The sequence below is a fragment of the Cibotium barometz genome, chromosome 63 (assembly GCF_041138505.1).
Source record: "Cibotium barometz isolate CiBa-2024 chromosome 63, ASM4113850v1, whole genome shotgun sequence".
Lineage (NCBI taxonomy): Eukaryota > Viridiplantae > Streptophyta > Polypodiopsida > Cyatheales > Cibotiaceae > Cibotium > Cibotium barometz.
Genome location: NC_141108.1, coordinates 386,688 through 401,900, shown reverse-complemented (window position 1 = coordinate 401,900; position 15,213 = coordinate 386,688).

Sequence of the window (15,213 nt, the reverse complement as noted above, 5' to 3'; positions counted from 1 at the left end):
TAGGGCTAATGTGGCTAACACACAACAATGTATTCAGACGAGAAAAAAACCCTTGCTAGCACAAGGTAAAAAGTGCCCATGTGTAGGGTTGTTCACACCAAGGACTTTTAGGCCAACAAACCCCCCTGAAGTGAATGGTGTGAACATGTACATAGTGTAGCAGAAATTGGGTAAACCCATCTGCCACATTAGCCTGTGTAGGCACAGAAATCAAGGCAATCTCACCTACATGAACTTCTTCTTGACATTCTGAAATGCACCTAAATGTGTTGTGTCTATGCATAAAATTCCAGAATCCGCACGATTGGGTAACTGTTTTGATTATCAGGGAAAATGATGGTAGAAGATAGTTGTCTAATACCAAGAGCTGCCAATAGATGGTGGAGCCAACACATGCCTTAATAGTTGTGAATGCTACTGTACTCAAATTCACAACCTGAAGTGGTTGCTGTAGTACACATCTTGTGTCCCCTCTCAATTGCTATAAAACATAGTTAGCTAAGGACTGATCTCATCAGGATCAATCCTTATTCATACTCAAGGTACCAATCAACACTTGATAAAGGCAAAGGAGGTAATTCACAGCATGTGACTATAAGCATAGCCATCGTGTGCAAAATTGGCTTCCTCTGCATCGTCAGTTGTGGTGGTAGCAAGATCTTTTTGCTTCTTTTTCTCCTCACTCTTTTTTCACTTTCAGCAATCCTCATATCATTTGAGATGTTCTGTTGTTATAGAAGGAACGGGTGCAGGTGGAACAATGCTACTGGGATCAGACTCATTGGTTCCAACAGTGGCTACACCAGACGTGCTAACAGCAAATACAGGGCTAGCAATCCTTAAATCAGCACACCAGATACGTACACCCACAAGTTCTTTGCTACTACCAATGGCATGCCTCATCATGTATGCCCTCATGGGATAATTGGTGCCATCCAACTTATCATCAATGGTGGACAGCATGCCAAACAAATCACTAGTGTTTCCTAAGATCTTACACAATAAAGGAATGTGCAAACTGAAGTATTATCTAACACAAGCAGTAGCTCTAATGGACTCAGAGTACCTCAAATGAAAGCTAAATCGATTGACTGAATGAAAGCTAAAAGCCAGATGGGGAAAAACCCTTGCCAACACAAGGTAAAAAGTTCCCATGTGTAGGGTTCTTCACACCAGGGACTTCTAGCCTAACATTAATATAGAAACCCTTACTTGTCTAGTGAAGGCTAACATTTTATTCTTGATGCAGATGAACAATTGGTCCTTAAAGGCTTTCCTAATCTTGGTACAAAGATTAAGAAGACTATTGGTGGTGTTGGTGTGTCGGTGTTCATTCCTTTGTTGGTGGTGCCTACTCTTTTGGTGGTCCTATCTCCTCTAGTTTATTGGTGCTAACATTTTTTTCTTGAGCAGATGAACAACTCATCCTTAAAGGCTTTCCTAATCTTGGTCCAAATATTATGAAGACTATTGATGGTGTTGGTCTATTGGTGCTCGTTCCTTTGGTGGTGCGCCTACTCTACTGGTGGTCCTATTAGTTGACTGGTGCTCATTCCTTTGATGGTGGCCACTTTCTTGGTACTCCTCTAGTCTGCTCTCCTATTTATGCAAACTCCTTTGATAGATGATGCTTTTCTTGGGCTTTTAGTGGTGCTTATTCCTATCATGGTGGCTATTCTACTTGTGCTCAATCGTTTGGTGTGCCTTCCTTCGATAGAGTTGGTCTATCGAAGCTCATTCTCTAATGGGGCTATTGGGGCTAGTGCTCACTTAGTACACTTAGCACTCTTAAGCTAGTCTAGTTTAGCACCTTCTCTTTTAGCTACTTTTCTCTAACCTTTTATTACTTTAACACTCTAGAGATGTTCATTTGTCTCATGTTGATAGTTCTCTATTTCATTTCAAATGAAATAGAGAAAAAATTAATTAAAAGCCAATTATAATTATTAACAAGTTCAAAAGTAATAAATATCTTCACTAAGGTTACCTAACCACTAAAACTAGATGTTGAACTTGCAACCGGAATCTTATTCTAGGAATTGATTGTGGAAGAGTAGAGAATTAATTCAATCATAAAAACCATTGCTTGTAAGCTTCAACTAAATCAAATCAATTGAAAAATTAAACACTTAAACAAAAATACTTAGCTCAAAAAGATCATATTGGGTGCAATCTTCTCCCCTCTTGTGCGTGGCCTCTCTCCACACAAGAGTATTTTTTATTAGCTTTCTTTTTCACCAAAATTAGGCCATAGCCCCCAAAATATACAAGATGTGCTTTTTAGAGAGCACGGCACTCTTCTTTAACAAAAATAGAGTGTCAAATATAGGGACTAGGGTAAAGCCATAGGCTTTAATAAATTCCACATAAATAAATGTATCTTTCCTAAAGTTCAAAATGGAAAAATCATTTGATAAGGTTACAAGCTACTATGCTTGCCAAAAATGAAATGTGATGAACCAAGACATTTCTTCCAAAGTAAACTCTTCAATTCCCATAGTCTTCATCACCTGAAAATATAATCCCAATTAATTATTAAATTAATCCCACAAATATTAAACAGGCACAAATCATCACCAACTCATGACTACCAGGCGTAAGTACCCCAGGAATCACCCTGCCATACAAACCTAACTGAAATAATCTAGGTGGCCTCAAACATACGTCATATACCACACGTATTAATATTTATAGTGGTATCACCCACGATATTAACCTAGCCGGCATGACGCAAGAGTAATCTAGGCGTCCCCAAATTACTCAAGAGGGGATAAATAATATTTTTCTAGAGGACTTAAAATATATTCTTATGACATCCCTCTTGCTTGAGTTTGCAATTGTCCTCAATTGCGGATTTGCTGGGTTTGAAAAGAATGAAGAATTTCAGGGTAAACTCGGAAAAATTTCTCAAGCATCCATTTAGCATCTTCTTGAGGATGATTCTTAAAAGTCAAAAGATACTTAAAGTATTGATTACATGTTCTTGTTGTTGTTATCTCTTGGTCAATGATAGCATCAGGAACTAGTACTTCTTCCTCTCCTTCAATAAGAGGTGGTTCCTCATATGTTGGGTGAGTAGGAAGTGTTCCTCGAAAAGGTTTCAAGAGATGGATATGAAAAGAATTGTGGATATTCCAATTAGATGGAAGCTCTAGTCTATAGGCCACATCATTAATCTTTTAAAGGATTTTAAATGGCCCATAATATCTAGGCGCTAGCTTCACTGCAGGGAATTTTTCCACACTCTTTAATCGCCGTTTTTCAATTCTCAAAAGTACATAATCACCTTCTTGAAATGAAAAATCTTTGCACTTCCTATTTGCTTGAGATGTATACTTCTCTTGAGCTCTTGCAATACAATCACGCACTTCAGATAGAATGCGATCAAAGTCTCTAACATATTGGTCGGCAGCTTCAATCTTATGAGAGAATCCAGTAGCCGGAATAGGCAATGCTCTACCATAGATGATCTCAAATGGTGCTCGACCAGTAGCAGTATGAGGAGTATTATTATAAGCAAATTGGAGTAGGTGTATGTACTTATCCCATGCACTAGGTTGCTGGGAAACATAGGCTCTAAGCATATCTAAGATAGTGCTATTTGTAACTTCGGTTTGTCCATTCGATTCCGGATGGAAAGCCGTGGAAAAATCTAACTTAGTGCCTAAGTTTGAGAAAAGAGCAACCCAAAAGTGACTACAAAATTTAGAATCTCTATCAGAAACTCACTTTGGGTAGTCCATGATGAACAAAAATTTGTTTAACGAATATGTTTGCGGCTTGCTGAGAAGTTAGTGTCTTTTTACATGGAATGAAATAGGCTTGCTTACTAAATCTGTCCACTATTGTCCAAATCATGTCATGGTGACTGGAAGTAGTAGGAAAGCCAGTAATAAAGTCCATAGACACTTGTTCCCATGGTCTATCGGGAATAGGTAGAGGCATAAGCAATCCTAAAGCTTTGCCTTTGTAGCTTTTAATTGTTTGGCAAATGTTACATTCAGCTACAAATTTAGCTACATCATTCTTCAAATGAGGCCAATAGAATTCTCAAGAAACTACTTGAAGTGTTGCGGGAACTCCTCTATGTCCCACAAATGGTGGTTGGTGCATCTCTTCCAAGACAAGCTGTCTATAAGGTTGAGTAACACACAATCTTTTCTCAAAGAAAAGATAGCCATCATTATGAGAATAACTTCCTTGAGGTATCCAATTGTTTTCATGCAATTTGATCCATATTTGAGAAAAATCTGGATCAACTTCGTAAGTTTCTTTCATAAGTACAAATGGTTCACTTTCAATAATGGAAATGTTGTTGTTGATATTTGGTCTTCGACTCAAAGCATCGGCAACAACATTTTCTTTTCCAGGTTGATATTGAATCATAGGTTGGAAACTTTGAATGAAAGCTGCCCATTTGATATGCCTATCTGAAATAAGAGGTTGCGTAAGCAAATGCCTAATGCTTTGTTGGTTTGTCTTGAAAATGTCAGATTGAGTCATACGAACTTGATGATACCCAGACTTTAGGTCAATCTTGCTAAAGACCTTTGATCCTCTAAGCTTGTCAAGAAGATCATCTACCCTAGGAATAGGATATCTGTTCTTGACAGTAATCTTATTCAATGCACGATAGTGTACACACATTCGATAAGTTCCGTTCTTCTTCTTAACAAGAAGTACTAGAGCTCCAAAAGGTGAACTACTAGGTCGAATAAGGCCTCTCTCTAACAAGTCTTCTATTTGGCTTTGGATTTCTTTTTGCTCTAAATTGTTGACTCTATAGGGAGCTTTATAAGGCGGAGAAGTACTGGAGCTCCAAAAGGTGAACTACTAGGTCGAATAAGGCCTCTCTCTAGCAAGTCTTCTATTTGGCTTTGATTTCTTTTTTGCTCTAAATTGTTGACTCTATAGGGATATCTGTTCTTGACAGTAATCTTATTCAATGCACGATAGTCTACACACATTCGATAAGTTCCGTTCTTCTTCTTAACAAGAAGTACTGAAGCTCCAAAAGGTGAACTACTAGGTCGAATAAGGCCTCTCTCTAGCAAGTCTTCTATTTGGCTTTGGATTTCTTTTTGCTCTAAATTGTTGATTCTATAGGGAGCTTTACAAGGCGGAGAATTTCCAGGCAATAAGTCAATACTATGATCCTCAAGCCTAGACTTAGGTAATCCTGGAGGCAGATCTTCCATGAAACAGTCACTAAATTTGGAGATAAAAAGATCAAACTTTGGTCTTTTGGATGTGTCAAACTCAGCATCAAGCTGGTTAACCCATACCATATAAGTCTTGTCTCTTTTTCTTAGAGCTCTCTTTGCTTGAGTGTGACTCAACAAAGGACTCATTTCTCCTTTGACTTGACACTGGAGGATAATATTTTCATTGTCCTTCCTTAGAGAAATGCTATGAGTGTCATAGTCTATAATAGGATTGTATTTGTGTCTCCAAGGCATACCCAAAATTATATCTACCCCTTGTAAAGGTGCAACTAAGAAATCTCTCTTTTCTGTTAAAGGTTTGATGCATAAATCCAAATCTTTCACCTCTTGCATGCAATTATACTTTGTTCCAGTAAATGATGCTTTGACTTTATAGTGCGTAGGTAAAGAATGAAGATTTAATGCTCTAAGTACCTTTTCAGAAATGAAATCATGTGTACTACCATCATCATGCAAAATAAGAACTTCATGTCCATTTATCGTTCCTTTTATTTTAAGCAAAGAATGAACATGAGGTTTACCTTCTTGTTCTGAGTAATCTGGATCGGAATTACCCTCTTGCTTGAATGATTCTTCTTCATTATCATCTTCTTCAATCATGTTGACTCGAGCTGCTGCTGCTGGTGTTGAATTCTTGGTACGCTCCGGACAATTCGGTGCTATGTGACCTTCTTTGTGGCACTTGAAACATTTGATAGGAGATGTCTTCGGTTTGCAACCATTGACTTTCTTATTGGTACTCATGTTGCCTTTAGCCTCGTCCTTGCCTTTGTCATAACCTGGTTTATACATCTTCTTTGAAGCATAAAAAGATTTAGTAAATGGTTTAGAAGAAGTACCCTCATGTGCTTTAATCTCTTTAGGAAAACCATTTTTATGTTCTGAATTAGTTGCCAAAGATATTGCAGAAGATAGTGAATGAGGTCGAAACATATTCACATCAGCCCTAATGGTAGATCTAAGACCCGATATGAACTTTCTCTTTTGGTCCTTCTCGCTGACTCTATCCACAACCTGCACCTGTAATAAAGTATTCTAGAACTTTTCTACATACTGTGACATAGTTTCCTTTTCCAATTGATGCAAAGTGTCCAATTGGTGCCTAACTTTGGACTTGAATTGTGAGGGTAAAAAGTGCTTTTTAACCAGCCGTTAAAATCTTTTCCAAGAATCTGACTTGTCACGACCTTGCTTTACTACACTCCACAATTAAGCTGCACTGTCTACCAAATGATTGACTGCACATTTAATCTTATCACTCTCTGAAAATTTTTCTCCAGAAAAATAGTCATCTAGTTGACTAAGCCAAGCTAAAATGACCCTAGCATCCTTCTTTCCATCATAATTTTGAAATGTGAAAGCTTTTCGACTAATCTTGGATTCTTTTTGTGACCTTTGTGCTTGCAATGTAGCATTTACAGCCCTTTGAATAGTGTCATCTTCGTCATCAAAAGATAGCGAAGAGTCACGCTTGCGTCTACGACTCGAGAGCTGTCTTTCCAATTCAATACGCTTCTCTCTTTCTTCTACAATTTGATGTTGTAAAGAAAGGAGTTGCTCTTGAATTGATGGCGAGATAGGCAAATCTGCCATAGTGCTTGTGCAAATGATGTAGATAAATAAAATTTTACTTTATTTGATGTAAATAAATAAAGCAAAAATAAGTACTTATCTTGTTTTTCTCCCGCAATTTGATCTTGGTTGAAGCTGAACAAAGACGTTGTTCAATGGCTGAATTGAATTCTCGTCGCCTCAACAAATCCCGAACGATTCCGTGTGATTCAAGAGTCTTGGACTGGTCAAATTGTTGATGAAATAATTTTTTTACACTTTGAAACCTACTGAAACAGTCCTGTAAACCTTGCCCAATCTCTGTAATATTTTTTAAAAATTTTTAGAATTTTTCAGAAGCGATTTCGGAATTTTCTGGCCTTTTCTAGGCAATTTTCAAGCCTTTTAAAACCTGTAAATCACTTTTCTGCACCTAAAAATTTTTAGAATTGAAAACCTTTGAATTTCTCTTCAAATTTGAAAATAGGAGAAGTGAAGGCTAAAAAGGAGTGATGTGACTTGTATGGGGATTGGGAAAAGTAAGAGTAGATTAACTTTTGGATTAGGGAGTTGATTAGCTTATGGAGGATTAGCTTTGGGCTTTTTTTAATCACATCCACACGCCGTTTTGCGCCGGCAGGCTGTCGCCGTGCGCCTCTCTTGGATTTCTTTTGGAGAATTTATTTAATGGCTTTTACATGCTTAATCTACTCCGTCCATTATAGATTTACTCATGCTTGAAGCTTTCTGTTTTCTGAGAGATACCCGTGAGGTTTTTGGCTATGAGGATTTCATCCATACGGTCAAATTTTGATTTCACTGAGAATTTGGAAAAACCACTTTATGATAGAGAGGGATGGTTTTGCAGGGTGGTGAGTGGGTTTAAGAGTAGATCTAGTTTTGAATCCTTGACCATTGGGTAAAGACCTACAAAGCACCCTTCTGTCCACTGGATAAATTCCTGCACTTTCTTGATTTTTGAGAAGTTGAAGCCCTTTCTTACCTTCTCCACAAATCTCCTAGCCCAAGCTCTGATACCACTGCAACCGGAATCTTATTCTAGAAATTGATTGTGGAAGAGTAGAGAATTAATTCAATCATAAAAACCATTGCTTGTAAGCTTCAACTAAATCAAATCAATTGAAAAATTAAACACTTAAACAAAAATACTTAGCTCAAAAAGACCATATTGGGTGCAATCTTCCCCCCTCTTGTGTGTGGCCTCTCCCCACACAAGATTATTTCTTTATTAGCTTTCTTTTTCACCAAAATTAGGCCATAGCCCCCAAAATATACAAGATGTGCTTTTTAGAGAGAACGACACTCTTCTTTAACAAAAATAGAGTGTCAAATATAGGGACTAGGGTAAAGCCATAGGCTTTAATAAATTCCACATAAATAAATGTATCTTTCCTAAAGTTCAAAATGGAAAAATCATTTGATAAGGTTACAAGCTACTATGCTTGCCAAAAATGAAATTGATGAACCAAGACATTTCTTCCAAAGTAAACTCTTTAATTCCCATAGTCTTCATCACCTGAAAATATAAGCCCAATTAATTATTAAATTAATCCCACAAATATTAAACAGGTACAAATCATCACCAACTCATGACTACCAGGCGTAAGTACCCCAAGAATCACCCTGCCATACAAACCTAACTGAAATAATCATAGGTGGCCTCAAACATACGTCATATACCGCACGTATTAATATTTATAGTGGTATCACCCACGATATTAACCTAGCCGGCATGACGCAAGAGTAATCTAGGCGTCCCCAAATTACTCAAGAGGGGATAAATAATATTTTTCTAGAGGACTTAAAATATATTCTCATGATAGAACTAGAATGAGTTTTTATACATAACATGAACGGCTTCCTCTCTAATGTATGTTATCATGAATTGCCTTCAATGAGACTTTTAACTCATATATGGACTACCTCAAATCTAAAACTTCACTTGAAAGTCTCCCATGATTAGCTTAATGTTTATTACATGTAAGTAGATGGATAAGCACTTTAGGAGTCCTAGTAAAGTAGAAAAAAAGCTAAAGTGACTAGTCTTTATGACCCAAGCATCCGATTAAAGATCCAATGAAGCACTAAAAATTAGGCAAATTTGTAGCTCTGTTTATACTCCTAGATGCCAAATTTAGCATATGTGTTTTTTATCATGGAAATGGGTGCAAAACAACCCCCAATGAACATATACATACTCCAAAAAAGAGATCAATGATGGCCCATGAAGCTCCTTTTTTTGTGGTTTTTGGGTTCCTAATTAACCTAGTTAATTTAAAAAACTAGAAAATTAGTAGCTTATTAGTAAAAATAAGCATATGAAGCTCCTTTTTGGTGGTTTTTTAAGATTTTGGGTTCCTGATTAACCTAGTTAATTAAAAAAACTAGTAGATTATTAGTAAAAAATAAGCATATATAACCTAGATTAAGCTATGAGCATGCGTGATTAAGTCATGCATGCTGACACTTCCAAATCTCTAAAAGACACAAGATTTAAGCTTAAAATCAAAGATTTAACTCTAGGATTAAGCCAAACCCTCTTATAAATTCTCTAAAACCATGTAATTTGCTACTCTAAATCAAATCTAAACACAACACAAAGCACAAAGCTTGAAAACAACAAAATAACACATATGAGGCTCCAAATAATGAAGGTGAAATAGTGGAGGTGTTTCTCATTAGAATTAAAGATCTCCGTGACCAGATGTGGATATAATCAGCATGAGTGTGCTCTCCTTGGATCTATCTAAGCGTATTGTTGGCTAAGTACCATAGTTTTGTTACATCTTTGAATGTTGGTGCCAACCCTACTCCTCTCACATTTGAGGAGTTTAGGGATGAGGAGATTAGGACGCAAAGTATGCTACCTAAGTATTATAGTTTTGTTGCACCTTTAAATGTTGACTCCTCGCACATTTGAGGAGTTCATCTCATTTGAAATGAGGAGGTACAGTCATAATGGTGGCAAACCAAGCTTTCTTTGCTAACACAAAGAAGAATTGTAAAGGATTCTAACTCTTTAAATTAGAAGAAAAAGGTCAAATGCTTTTATTATAATAAGAAAGGACACATAGCTAAAGAAAGCAATAAAAGGTAAACATATGCCAAGAATGGAACTTAGACCAAGGAAGAATCCAGTGTACCATCACATTGTACTCTCATTGTACTTATCTTAGAATTTTTAATTCTCTATCTATTGCATTATGGATTACACTTTGTTTTAATCTCTTTTCGCTATGCTCTATTCTTATACAATATCAGAGCTTAGGTGCTTTTAGCCAGAATAGTGCATAAAGTCTAGTCTTTCTTGAATAATAGGAGTTATGGCTTCTACCTCAGCTGGCTACTCCACCAGTCCTACACATTTATTCATCAGCCTTCATAGAAGACAAGCTTAATGGGACAAACTACACTCTTTGGAAATTAAAAATCAACACCATTCTAGACTCTTATGATTGTTGCCATATATATAGGCAGTGATGTGTGTGAACACACTTAGGACCGTCGAGGCACTTTTTCCCTCTTTAGGAGGTTTTTTCCCCCGGCTTGTATATACGTCCATCCTTCTAGGGCTAACTTATCTTTTGTACATTGATACAATCTAATACACTTTGTGTTGTGTGCATTCTTGCTTCTTCTTCTCCAAGCTTTGTGTGCTTTCCTGCAACCCTAATTCCAACAATTGGTATCAGAGCAGGCATCGGCTCCCAGGGCTACGCCGCCAGCACCCTCCGACTCACGTTCTCCGATTGAGGTGAGTTTTCAGGAGCGCTTGCAGGTCCCTATACTCTGTAAATGCACCCGTAGGGCTTTGCGTTCTCAAAATTTGCATCTGAGGTTGTTTCGGGCTCTGTTTTTGCATTTCAAGTTCTGCACAGGTGTTTTCGTCATTTTCTGCAGAAATTTTGACAGTACAGTTTTCTGCAAAACAGGCATACGTGTTCTATTGTGGACCGTGCTACACAGCACAAGTTGTCTTCTGTTCAGCCTTTGCTTCATTACAGGTAGCTTTTGCATCAGTTTCAGTCAGTGGCCATGGCTGATAACAGCAATGATGTATTTCGCATGTTGTCTGCTGAAGAGAAACTGGATGGAGACAGCAACTACCCACTTTGGGCATACATGATGCAGCATGTTTTGGTTGCAAAAGGAGTGTGGAACATTGTGCAAGGTACGGATGTACGTCCAGGTTCTGTGGATGTAGGATCTGTTTGAGGATGTTGCAGGTTCTAGCAGCTCTACTGTTGCTGCTGTTTTACCCACTGCTGAACAAGCTCGTTGGGATGGTAAAGATGCGCAGGCTCATGCCTTGATTGCACTTTCTGTCAAACGTAACATTACCCCACATATTCGTTCAGCTAAAATAGCAAAACAGGCTTGGGATATTCTAGCTGGTTTGTATGTAGGTCGTAACGAGGCAAAAATCGCTTACCTGCGTAAAGAGCTAGAATTTAAGATTATGCAAGAAGATGATGACATGAATGTTTTTCTTGCTGAGATTAAAGATCTCAAAGAATAGTTGATTTCTATAGGTGAGATTATTCCTGATCATTCTCTTGTGCAGACTGTTCTTGATGCTTTACCTGAGACATATCAGACTTTTGCTTCCACATGGAGACTTCTTAATGAGGACAGACCTAATGCTGTCAAGTATGATACTTTAGTCAACAAACTCTTGTAAGAAGCACAGTCCAGGCAAAACAGGGCCAGGCAGCGTGCAGTTGATCAAGTATTTATTGCTGCCCAGCAGCAGAGAAGAAGTGGTAAGGCAGCCCCTTCCACTGTTTCTTCTCCTATTAGTAGATCTGCAACTTCTTCTCCTTCCACAGGTAGCAACAATAAGTCTGAGAAGGCTCTTGATAAAGGCAAGAAAAAGACCAGGTGTAACTATTGTAAGGCAAATGATCATGTCATTAAGAATTGCCCTAAGCTAAAGGCTAAAGAGGCAAAGAAGAAAGAGTCAAATGCAGCCACAAAAGCGGATGCTTCTACAAATGCAGAGTCTGCAAATGTTGTGTAGGATACAGAATGGGCGTTTAGCGTGTATTGCCAGTATGACCCATCTGTACATGATGCATGTTTGGCAGTTTCTGTTGACTCTCATGTATGGTATTTTGACAATGGTGCTACAAAGCACATTACCTCGCATCGTGATATGTTCACTTCTCTTGAGGCTGTCCCTAATGGGAATACTGTCACATGTGCCAATAATGCTTCTTACCCAGTGAAGGGCATTGGTAAAATTATGCTTACTGCTGCAAATGGCAGCGCTTTCACACTTTCAGATGCTTTGTATGTGCAAGGGATAAAGAAGAATCTATTGTCTGTCTCTGCGCTTGCTAGACTTGGATTTGTTGTAGTCAAATTTGTGGATGACAGATGTATTGTTCATGATTTGACTTCTGGTGATACGATTATTGCATCTGGCACCTTGTTTCGTGGGCTGTATAGGCTCAATTCTTATGACAAGTGTGTGGAAGATTCAGCAAATGCAGTTTTTGATAAGTTTCAGATGCAAAACTATGGCATGCTCGTTTTGGTCATCTGAACTTTGCTAGTTTGCTGCGTTTGCAGAAATTTGATATGGTTGCTTCATTGCCCCCTCTTGAGGCACCATTAAAATATGTTTGTGAAGGCTGTATTTTGGGCAAAATGCAACGTTCTGCGTTTCCAAAGGATGGTTCTATGCGGGCCACTCGCAAATTGCAACTTGTACATAGTGATGTATGTGGCTTGTACTTCGTGACTTTCATTGATGATTACTCAAGGCATGCATGGGTATATCCACTAAAGGCAAAGTCCGAAGTGTTTTTGTGCTTCAAACAGTTTTTGCTTATGGTTGAAAATGTATCCAATTGTAATGTGGGCACCCTCCGTTCTGATCGAGGGGGGGAGTACATGTCTAAAGAGTTTGATGCATTTCTGGCTAGTCGTGGGATAAAACACCAATGTACAGTGCCGTATACCCCTCAGCAAAATGGTGTTGCTGAGAGAAAAAACAGGTCACTTATGGAGATGGCACGATGTATGGTCAAGAGCCAAGCTTTGCCACATGCGTTTTGGCTTGAGGCTATCATGTGTGCTGCATATGTACTCAACAGGTGTCCCACTAAGGCCTTGCAGTCTATTACTCCATACAAAGCTTGGCATGGCAGGAAGCCTTCTATTGGTCACTTGCGTGTCTTTGGTTGCTTGGCCTATGCTTTAGTGCCTATACAACAACGCAGAAAATTGGATGATAAGGCTGTCAAATGCATTTTTGTTGGTTACAGTGCTGAAAGTAGGGGTTACAGATTGTATCATCCGTAGTCAAAGCGTATCTTGATTAGTCGAGATGTTGTTTTTGTGGAAGATGCTGTGCAGCCCTTGTTATCATGTACCAAAGAGACAGGTGTGAGCTCACGGGATGTATTTGATACGTTGTTGCCTCTCTTTACAGGTGGGAATTCAAATGTAAGTCCTAATGAGGTAAATATTCAGCCTATTATGCAGATTTCAAACGACATCATAGATCAGCCTATTTCTGATGCAGATTTACAGGATGTAATTCATGAGGATAGGGCTGAAAATGAGCAGGCTAGAGGTATGCCTAAATGGCTGGTGCAAACCTTGCGTGATAGTAAGATTGATGCACCTATGACTAGTCGTACTCGTTCAGGTTTTCAGCATGCCTCTTATGCATCAAATTGTTATGCTTTGGCTGTGTCTAGTATGTGTGAAGAGGAAGAACCTCTTTCATTTGATGAGGCACAAAATTCAGAAAATTGGTTGGCTGCAATGCAAAGTGAATATGATGCTATAATGAAGAATGGTACATGGTCTTTGTGTGATTTGCCTATTGGTAAAAAGGCCATTGTATGTAAGTGGGTTTTTAAATTGAAACGAAAGCCAGATGGCAGTGTTGATCGCTATAAGGCTAAACTTGTTGCAAAGGGTTATGCTCAAGAAAAGGGCATTGATTTTGATGAGACCTTTGCTACCACTTGTTGTATGACTACCATTCGTAGCATTTGTGCATTGGCAGCTCATAATGGTTGGAATGTACATCAACTGGACATAAAGACTGCATTCTTGAATGGAGATTTGCATGAGGAGGTGTATGTATCGCAGCCTCGTGGTTTTGTTCAAAGAGGGCAGGAAAACAAAGTGTGTAGGTTGAAAAAGGCTTTATATGGTTTAAAGCAAGCTCCACGAGCTTGGTATGAAAAGATACATGCATATTTGACTGCACATGGGTTTCACAATAGTCCAATAGAAAGCACTTTGTATGTTAAACGTGTGGATGGTGTACATCTAATCATTGCTCTCTATGTCGATGATATGCTGCTCACAGGATGAGAGTCATATTGCTGATTTGAAGGCTGATTTGAATGCCTCTTTTGAGATGTCAGATTTGGGGCATTTGCATCATTATTTGGGGATACAATTTAAGCAGTGTGATGGAGGTATTGCTTTGTGTCAAACAAAGTATATTGAGACATTGTGTGCGCTTTTGCCGCACAGGTCGTAGCTGGGGACTTGCCGGACACCGTATGCGAGCCACGAATGGCTGCAAGCATACAACCAGGAAAGGAAGCTCAAACAGAATGCCAAAGGGTGTGTCACTCACCGCTCAACCGCCGCCTTGAAGGATTCCCGCGTTGCAGCTGTGAAAGAGGAGCCGCCGTCTCGCCGCTCTATCGCCTCTCCGCCGTCGTGCCGCTACACAGTGCTCGATTGCTCTCTCACTCTCTCTCTCTCTCTCTCTCTCTCTCACACACGCAGGAGAAGGAAACCAAAGAGATAAGGCAAGAGCACTCTTGTATTTACAACACATGAGAATGAGGATTTTAGGGTTACATTTGACTCTTATAAGTGACTTGGCCGTTCACACTTGGGCGCCCATACATGGCCGATCGACCCTAACCCTTATCCTACTGATATTCAAGGTGCGCCTCTCATCGGCGATCACCCAATCCCTTCATCCTTAACATATGGTGCCGACAAGCCCGGCCCATGACTCAGAATATTTAAATTAATGACATAAAACATAGTACGTCTCAATGTCCGTCCACTCATAGGTTAACATGCCCCCCTTCCTGATGTAGCTTCCGTCCTCGAAAGCTATGGTATGGTAAGCTCGAGAGGGTTGTTGTGGTAGACCGTCTGCAAAACAGGGAAGTAGAGTGAAGGTATGCTGGAATTCAAAAGATATAAAGTGTATAAATTAAAGCATGTTAGACCACAATGAATGTTGCTATGAGAACTTAGTTTAAGGGTCACATGAATGAGCTAGTGTAGCAAATTAACAGGAGTTTAAAATTATTGAAAGTAAATCAAGAGTAAGCAAGGTGTCAAAGGTTAATCAAGGTTTATAACTGGCCTAAGTCAAGGAAAATAACCAAGCTTAATAAATAAACACATGACCACACTATGT